The sequence below is a fragment of the Morone saxatilis genome, unplaced genomic scaffold, assembly GCF_004916995.1.
Source record: "Morone saxatilis isolate NCDOM2014 unplaced genomic scaffold, NCSU_SB_2.0 Contig10, whole genome shotgun sequence".
In the NCBI taxonomy this organism is placed as follows: Eukaryota; Metazoa; Chordata; class Actinopteri; family Moronidae; genus Morone; species Morone saxatilis.
The window spans coordinates 12,936,454-12,945,055 of NW_023339652.1; the positions used below are offsets into that span (position 1 = coordinate 12,936,454).

General features: G+C 41.8%; 1 protein-coding gene across 2 annotated transcripts in view; it reads right to left on the reverse strand.

Annotated features, from left to right (window-relative positions):
- Window positions 1-8,602, reverse strand: part of tafa5a (TAFA chemokine like family member 5a) — a 133,518-nt gene that overhangs the window by 78,879 nt on the left and 46,037 nt on the right. The gene's annotated exons all lie outside the window — the stretch shown is intronic.

The following is an 8,602-nucleotide window of genomic DNA, read 5'->3' on the forward strand; positions in this document are numbered from 1 at the left end:
CACACAGTCTGTTTGATAAATTAGACTTGGAGCTACAGGAATTTGCTTTGCAATGTACTAACGCAAACACGAGAGAGTGCACACAGTCTGTCAAGCTGTGGTGTATATTTGTAGGGGTGTGCTTGTGTGTGTGTATGCATATGTCTGCACTTGTGTTTGTCACTACACCTTTGCATGTTAACCTGACATGCACAGATGCTTGTGGCCGCGACATTTATCTGCAGAAAGAGCGAGGCTATGTGTTTACATGCCAACCTTATCCTACAGCTGTGCTCTGAGGTGCGCCGGAAAAGGCGTGCAGGAGGCAAATTGCACCAATAGAACCTACATGTCAATGTTTCCTCTCGCCGCCGTTTGATTTAAGCAAGGGCATTGTTTCCTGCATCCCAGAAGCCCTATTTCCTTTCAACTCATTGGATGTGGTATTATCCTTGGGCTTATGTGGCAGTGCACAAGGTATAATTTATTGTCTGTTCAGCAAGGCAAATGTGCAAGCCTGGCATATTTCATTTGCTGAATACATATCATTATTAAAATATGATTTTTTTGAAAACCTTTTTTTGTGTTTCACACTGTGTGGTGAAATGCTATCTATGGTACATCTGATTCATGCCCTTAGTGTGAATTTCTTAGTGATAATAACCTCTGAAATGTGGAATATTGGGTACACACTGTGTGAGGAGAAGGGGCTGCCTAAGTCAATGTTATGAAAAGGAAAAGATGTAGAGTCCGATTCCGTCAATGCACATCAATGCATACCAAATAGAAAAATGTGCATTACTTCTCAGATGATGAAACACTAGGTTGGAAAAAGCAATGACCCACCTGCCCTCCTTATACATACTTCTATTTCAGCTCAAACAGACAGCTAGCAAATCCAGGCTGGTTTAGCACCCATAGCAGTGGATCCAGCATAACTTGTAAATTTATTGTGGACACAGTGTGTATACTATATGTATTACTTTTAAGTGAAGAATAAGGCTTTAAAAATTCCATAGCAGAAGCACCATATGTAAAGAAACAATGCAGCACAGAAGAAAGCTTTCTGTATTCATGAGTTTGGTTTTAACAGTCCCTGCAGGTACAATAATGAAGTTCCTCTCCCCCATGTGGAATGGACTGTAATGATTATGATGAAGCAGAATCGCCGGCTGTTTTTTTTTCTTCTCCCCTCCCTGCTGTTGCATCGATAGAGCTGTTAACATAAGCATAAAACTATATGTAGCTACGATGTAACTGTAAAAACAGAGAGGGTAGTTCTGCAAGACAGGAGATTCTGCTCAAACTCGAGCTATTATTCAGTCGCAACCGATGCACAATGCCATTGCATTTTGAGGTATAATCGCAGAGCAAAATGAAGACTTAAAACTCAGCATTTTTCCTTTTCTCACTGGAGCATAATTCAAAACATTTGCCTGTTTTTCTCTCCTAAAACTTTCATAATTCACTTTGAGTTAGTCTTAGTCTGTGAACTACAAGACACATCAATCAATTTGGGAGTGACAGCAGGTTCCACTTCTGTGTTTTGAATTTCATGGATCACAGATTCTGCATTCATAAAACTTCACAACTTCATAAGACAAAGGTTCCAATGAGTAAACAAGATAAAAACATGCAACCATTTGAATAATGTGATTCAAGCAACCTGTTGGATTACAATTTGACACTGCAATGCTTGCCAGCTACGTCAATTATGTCAATGATGATCGGCATAAGTGCAGCAAACGTGTTGAGTTATCTCGCCTTGTTGCATGACTAACATCCATGTCAGCACCTTTCCCTCCGCACGCCATAATGGCATTAGAAGATAAATGAGTGGCACCGCTCGTTATGACCCATAATGTTATGGCTTGTCCTTTACAGTGAGCTAAACCCATTTTCTCTTACTGCGTTGGATTGAGAATAGGAATTGGAACCCCACAAGCAATCTATTCAACGGTGCAACAAGCTAAGGGGATGTGACGTGCCAATGTTTTGTAGTGATTTTCATTATGTGTCATTCTATTCTAATTCATTTTCAATTGGACCATAAGAGCTGCCGCCGTAAGCAGTACAAAAGGCAGGAACGAGCGAAGGAGGATCTTGTTTAGCTGCAAGACATCCCGAGAAAGAAAATAATGATCTTTATGAAATTGCTTTAGACACAATCTGACAGCCGAGACAAAGCAAGTGGCTGGCCTTGTACGAATCGATAAAGCCTCCATTAGTTTTCTAAAGAGTAACATGCAATTTGTTTCGGTGGAGCAGCATAGCATCGGTAATATTCTGCCCCTTTGACACAAAAAGCTAATGCACTATAGCCAGCCTAATGCAAGATTAAACCTACATTTCTGTCAGATGGAAACAGAAAAACGCTTCCAACGCACTGGATCCATAAAGCATGACCAAGCCTGTTATCACAGACCACCACATTTGTGTCACAATGGCCTCAGGGGCCAAGCTGTTGTTAAGGCAGAAAACTCTTCTAAATCCATTCAAATGACTGTGATCTCACGCACAAAGAAGATCAAACTTCTTAAGGAGCTATTGATCAGCTAGATGAACAGAGACACAGAGATTGATCGAACGGAGGAGTGACCTCATCTCTACCTTTGACACAGCAGTAAAGCACAAATTGAAACCGCAGAAGGGTAAGCACACTTCTCACCCATCATTTCCTCCAGAATGTGTGGATGTATCACACTCAAGCACCCTGGTGGTCATGGAATCGATAGTCTGGAGAGTTAGCTTATGAATAAAATGGACGGAGGGTCTGGCTCAGTTCCCCTAAATCAGCAGTCTTTGAGCTTGTATATCTTGATGAATACAGTACAAGCTTGGGTTAGATCATCCAAGGGGAGGGACAATGTTCTCTTTGAGAGATGGTCATGATGGACATGTTGCCAGTGTTGCAAGAATGGGCCCTGAAGAATCCGCCCTTCCTTGGAGGAAAACGCTGATCTGAGAGGATCTTTCTCCCACCAACTGACAAGCCGATAGACAAATGGTCTCGCTAGTCTTTAACCTCTCAAACTACTGGCCCTCCTTCTTGCCCTCGTCCTTAATGTGTGTGTATGTGTGTGTGTGTGTGTGTGTGTGTGTGTGTGTCATCTGCCAAACACTCCTCCTCCTTCATTCACTCTTGTATATGTGTGTGTACACGCACTCACATGTCTAATTTATGGAGTTGAGCTCTATCACACTGATCAGAACACATTTCCTGGCAACTGCATGAGGTTTTAATTAAAGATACAGCTTCAGTTATTAAAACCACTCAATGCTTTATGCATTTTCCCACATCTTACATCCAGGAAGAGCTCAATCTAGCAATCTGCGCTAGCTTGCTGATCTATGCCACAAATTACTGCATGCGTTACCCATATTATCACCAGCATCTGTATTACGTTCATGCGCCCGAAGATGTAAGACGTAGCATCGCATGTCCTTGCTGATTCAAGGTTTTACAGAGTAGCTCAATTCTATGTCTTCAAGCTTGGATTGGTAGGGCCTCGGGGAGTTTTAGACGGCACTTCATGGGTGGAAGGGCAGGAATGAAGTGTGTTCAGGTCGATGTCTTTCTGACAACACTATTTCCAAAGGCCAATGAGTCTCTCCAGTAAAAACTGGAACCCAGAGAGGATCCTCACAGCCAGCTTTTCATTAGAGTCTAACTCCAACCACTGCCTTTTTTTATTGTCCCATAGCACTGCCAAAATGCAATCAATAGGACTTTAGGAAAACTGGGTGCAATAGTGCACACTTTTTACCGTCCCACAATCAATAGGGACTGTGAAAAACAGTGCCATGAGTAAATATTGGCGATTTCAAACACACGCACACACAAACACAAACACAGATGAAAAGTGCCCCTGGACACAGGACACAGGGGGGTCGTTTGGAGTAGGCTTAGATTACCTTGATAAACCACCACAGGTCCCTGCTGCAACGGTGATTGATTCATTGAAGTGAATTAATTAACAAACCATTTAAGTAATGAATCAATTAGGCAATTGATTATTGTGCATTACCCGTATGGATTGCAGATGATACTGACCATTAAAGGTAAATTGTGCTTAATTTACATCAGTTTACAGGATATTATATGCAGAAGAAGGCTCTGCTTACCTATGGGCACCATTGCTGTGAGCGATTTGACATCACTGCGGATTTGCCAAAAAAAACATGGTGACTGTGGAATTGCTTTTGTATGCTAAAGGAGTATTACTGCGGCCTTACATACATGCATATTATCTTTACGTCATTGAGCCTAAAGCTGTGCTTCAGGGCTAAGTTCCCTAAAATCCCTCCTTTCGGCAGATTAATAATGCATGCTTAAAAAGGAAGAAATACTTAATGACTACACCTCCGCTGCTGTATCTCTAAGTTATATTCAAGTCAGAGCTCATTCTGCAGTTCACTCTGGCCTTGACTGTAATTAAACTAATCTACATCTTATCGTATTTAGATGCAGGTGATGGTGGGCAAACAGCTACGCCTTTTAACAACCGCGCCGGAAGTGTATTCAGCATTCTGCTTCTTTGGCACAACCACAATTAATATTCTGATGGAAAAATGAAACACAGCATTTGCAGATGGTGTAGTGAAATTGAATACTTGGACTGAAAATTCTGTAATAAGAAAATACTGGAAACAAAATCATATAGCATAAAGAGGAAAAACACTGACAACTGTCAATATAAACAACAGTTGTGTAGCAGTCCTTCAGTATCTTACATAACCACCGACTGTTTGACAACTCTAATGCACAGAGCCAACCATCCTATGAATTTGCAGTTGCAGGACTAGTCTCATTCGTCCAACAAGGCTTGATGAATATACTGGTCATAGGCAGGCAATGGGGTCACATCTTAAAAGCTGCGATCAAGGGCATGCCGCACTCGAGGCATTGTTAAGTGCACTGGCCTTTTCCTTGCAATGACCTGAGCTTTCAGTTAAGGGCTTTGTAAAGGTGAACTGATAAGGCATTGTTCCACAAGGACCTCGTCAAGAAAGAATCCACCTGATGACCTCTCGTGTGACTGGCTACCAGTACAAGCTGCATCGCCGATCATGGAGTGTATACAAAGCTGACAATATTTTTTAAAAGTACAAAACCTACAAACTATAGGATTTCCTTTTGAGATATTGGATAATTTTTTTTTTAGGGACAACAGCTCAGGCTAAACAAGAACTGGTGAAAGACAGAAGCTACTTGGGAGTGCAGACATGAGGTGCCTTCCTTTTCTAAACTTATGTCTAAAGACATGACAGGATTTCCCTTTCTCCACGGGCCACGTACGTGCATGACACGAAGTGTTTGCCACTGCTTGACCCAAATCTGCCTGAGGCTGCTCCCAAGCAGAGCTGCCATGCCACAGAATGCCATTTGAATCATTTTAAAAGAGAATCCCCTGGACTGCGTGTCTGTCTGTGGTAAATGAAAACTGATTTGGGTTGCCTGATGTCAGGTGCAGTGTATGAATACACATATCTCTGTCACTTTGGCCCATTATGGCTCACCCTGTGGTTTTACCTGAGGATCAATAACTGCGGTCGTCAGACAGACTGGTGGCCTGTATGGGGGAGGTAGAGGACGTTGAGAGGCCACTTGGGTGAGCAGACACACAGATTTATGAATGAATAAAAAGAAAAATATGCAACGGTACTCCACTTCAACTTGTCATTGCCACAGAGACAGTTTAGGCAATATGCCTGTCTTTGAAGTAGGAAACAGCTACTAGCAAAATGGGTAGAGTTAAAAAGGAGTTTAGTAGAGGGATTCTTTTCATAACACCACATGTCTAAAAGAGTTGGCTTATTTGAAATCTACTTTAAATCTAATTGTGTATTCTGTCTTTTCAAGCCTGTTTCCTCAGATATTTATAAAGTGTTTATTCCAAAACACCTATTCCAAAGCAATAAAAGTCATTTTCTTTTTTGTTCATTGGTAATAGATCTATCTTAGATAGATAGAAGATTACTACTTCAGCCATGGCACTATAGCCATGGTGCCATGAGCATCAAGAAACAGATCAATCCTTTAATTTATCTCCTATATAGCTATGGGCCCTAAAACATCCTCAAGATTGACAGCACTTAAGAAAATAATTATCTACAAAGACGTTTCTTAATTGAGAGGAAAATGTTCTTATATTTCAACAATATAACAATAAATCTTAAAATCTTGCCTGATGCTAATTTTTCATGCTAACTCCACAATTTTACTGCTGTATTAAAAGAGAGAACTATGGGCCACTGAGGTTTTAAAGAAGCTGCTCTTCATAACTTTAATTGTTACCCACAGGGTGCCTCAATTTCATGCTACAAAATATTTTATAACAGTCAGAAACATATGGCTTACTCATTTTTGGAATGAAACTAGTCATTATTTTACCCTATCCTGTACTAAATCAAATTCACCAGGGAATTCCCTAACCAAGAACTCTTCAAGAACCTGTCAGACTTTCTATTGCCATGTGACAAATATCTCGGCCAATGAAGAGCAAAATGGGATTTGCTCCATTGCCTGAATTATTGAAGTGGACAGTGTGAGAAATTTATGGCGCAAAATTCATCCACATTCCCTATGCATAATGTTTTAATATGTTTCCATTCCCAATCCTCCCTCTCCGCATCCTCATTTCTCATTGCACGAGATCCCATGTCAAATTATGCAAGAGGGCTGACACAATGAGGTGTAGAACTCCCAAAAATACACTCGCTGGCATGTTCGGCTATCTAACGGGCTGGCAGTGGGCTGACATTTTGTTTCTTCGCCAGCATTCCCATTGCCAAAATCACCATCCCAGATCTCTAGCTAGCTAGCACGCTCACCTTTACTAGTATGGTAATAACTCAGGATATGTGGCAGGCTACTTTCAGATAATATACCACCTGCATACACATCTGCACCACCAGCAATAACACACACACACACACACATGCATGTAAACACAGATACAGACAATCAATCCGTGGCATGATAGAGAGGAGGCTAAAAATACATTTATTTTTTCCCCTCTTCCTTTTGTTCTGTAATTTACATTGAAGAGGGAACATGTGAGACAAGATTAAAAGGGGTCTGTTCTTTTTCAAGCCCCTTGTGCTTGCCTTTTATTATCCTCATCCCCAAAAGACTGTCACTAATGCAGTCCTTTGAATTCATTTTATCAGTTTGTATTATTAGCCCTTACAGCTGGCTTTGACCTTGGCCATTCTGGTAGCCTAAAGTGAGCACAGTCTCAACCCTCCTTTTGTGTGCCTCTCTCCCGCCATCAATAGGGACCTTATAAACCATAATGAACTTATATCGCATCTTTTTGCCACAGAGTGACCAGCAGTGTCCACCCCCCTCCCAAAGTTAAAAGCTATTCGGTGTCAAGTTTGAAAGCAAAGAAAATGCAGGCTTAGGGGAAAAACACCTCGGTGTAAAAGCACAACATGATACAGACAAACAACTCGGCTGGTGAAGGTCAAAAATATTGCCTTGCCAGTCAACAAGCTCGACAATGCTGATGGCCCGAATCTAATGAGAGTCCCTCGCATTAACACAGCCGTGAGCAGCACTTTTTTCATATTGTTAGGTGGACACACAATCCTCTTTTTGACCTCTGTGGAAAAGGCTAGCATGCCACAGTAAATTAAAACTCCAAAGGAAAGCTTCGGGACATGTGCCAGTACAAAATCCTGAACTCCCCTTGTCTCCCATTTTGGCTGACAAACAAGTTTTCTTTTTCTCGCTACCCTCTTCAGTATGGCTGGACATTCTCCTACCCTGCAGTAGTCATGGGCTCACTACGGTGAATAGAGTGTTTGCCACTGCTTGACCTGAATATTTGCCCAGGGCCGGAGGCAGGGAGGGGATGGCAGGCCATTCCAAGCCACGCTTCTCAGAAAAACCGGCACAAAGCAAACCCATGACAGTTCCTAAGTGCCAAACAGACTCTGCCTGCCCCGGGGTATACATGTGTAAAGGGAATATTAAGTGCTGTTCTTTGTGCCAGGTTCATACAGTACAGTAATTCCCTGGGTTATACACCATTTGACTTTCATAAGGAGTTTGAGCAGTAAGTGTACTCAACCTCTGCATGAAGATCTCCCCACAGACAGGTATGATTTGTATTTATTATGCTACATTGGAGGTGGAATTAATGACTTGTTACAAGGGATAATCTGCCACGCTGAAACATCAGTTAAGTTGTGATGGATTTGGTTTCTGATGACTGCCAGAGTCATTAAATCACACCTCATTCACTCAGCTGAATGTCAGCAAATGAAAGTCAATTAATTACCCCCCCCCAAAAAAAAAAAAGCTGCACCACTCGCCACAATGTAGCCACGTCCGCAGGCTGTGCCATCCATACAGCATGGCAACGGTGATAGACACATTGTGGACAGTGCATTAAGGCACTCAGCCTCGCTGTGAGGTGTGTGACCGATGATCGGGATTGAACCGTATCCCGCCTTGAACATATATGGGGCAGAAAACACAATAGAGGGTAAATGGAACGACATTAGAGCCGCTTGACCTCAATGTTACCCTAAAGCTAGACTCTAGTGCCATCTATTGAAAACGTTTACAACAAATCAGTATTCAATACAAACAGTGAACTGCTGCTTTTAA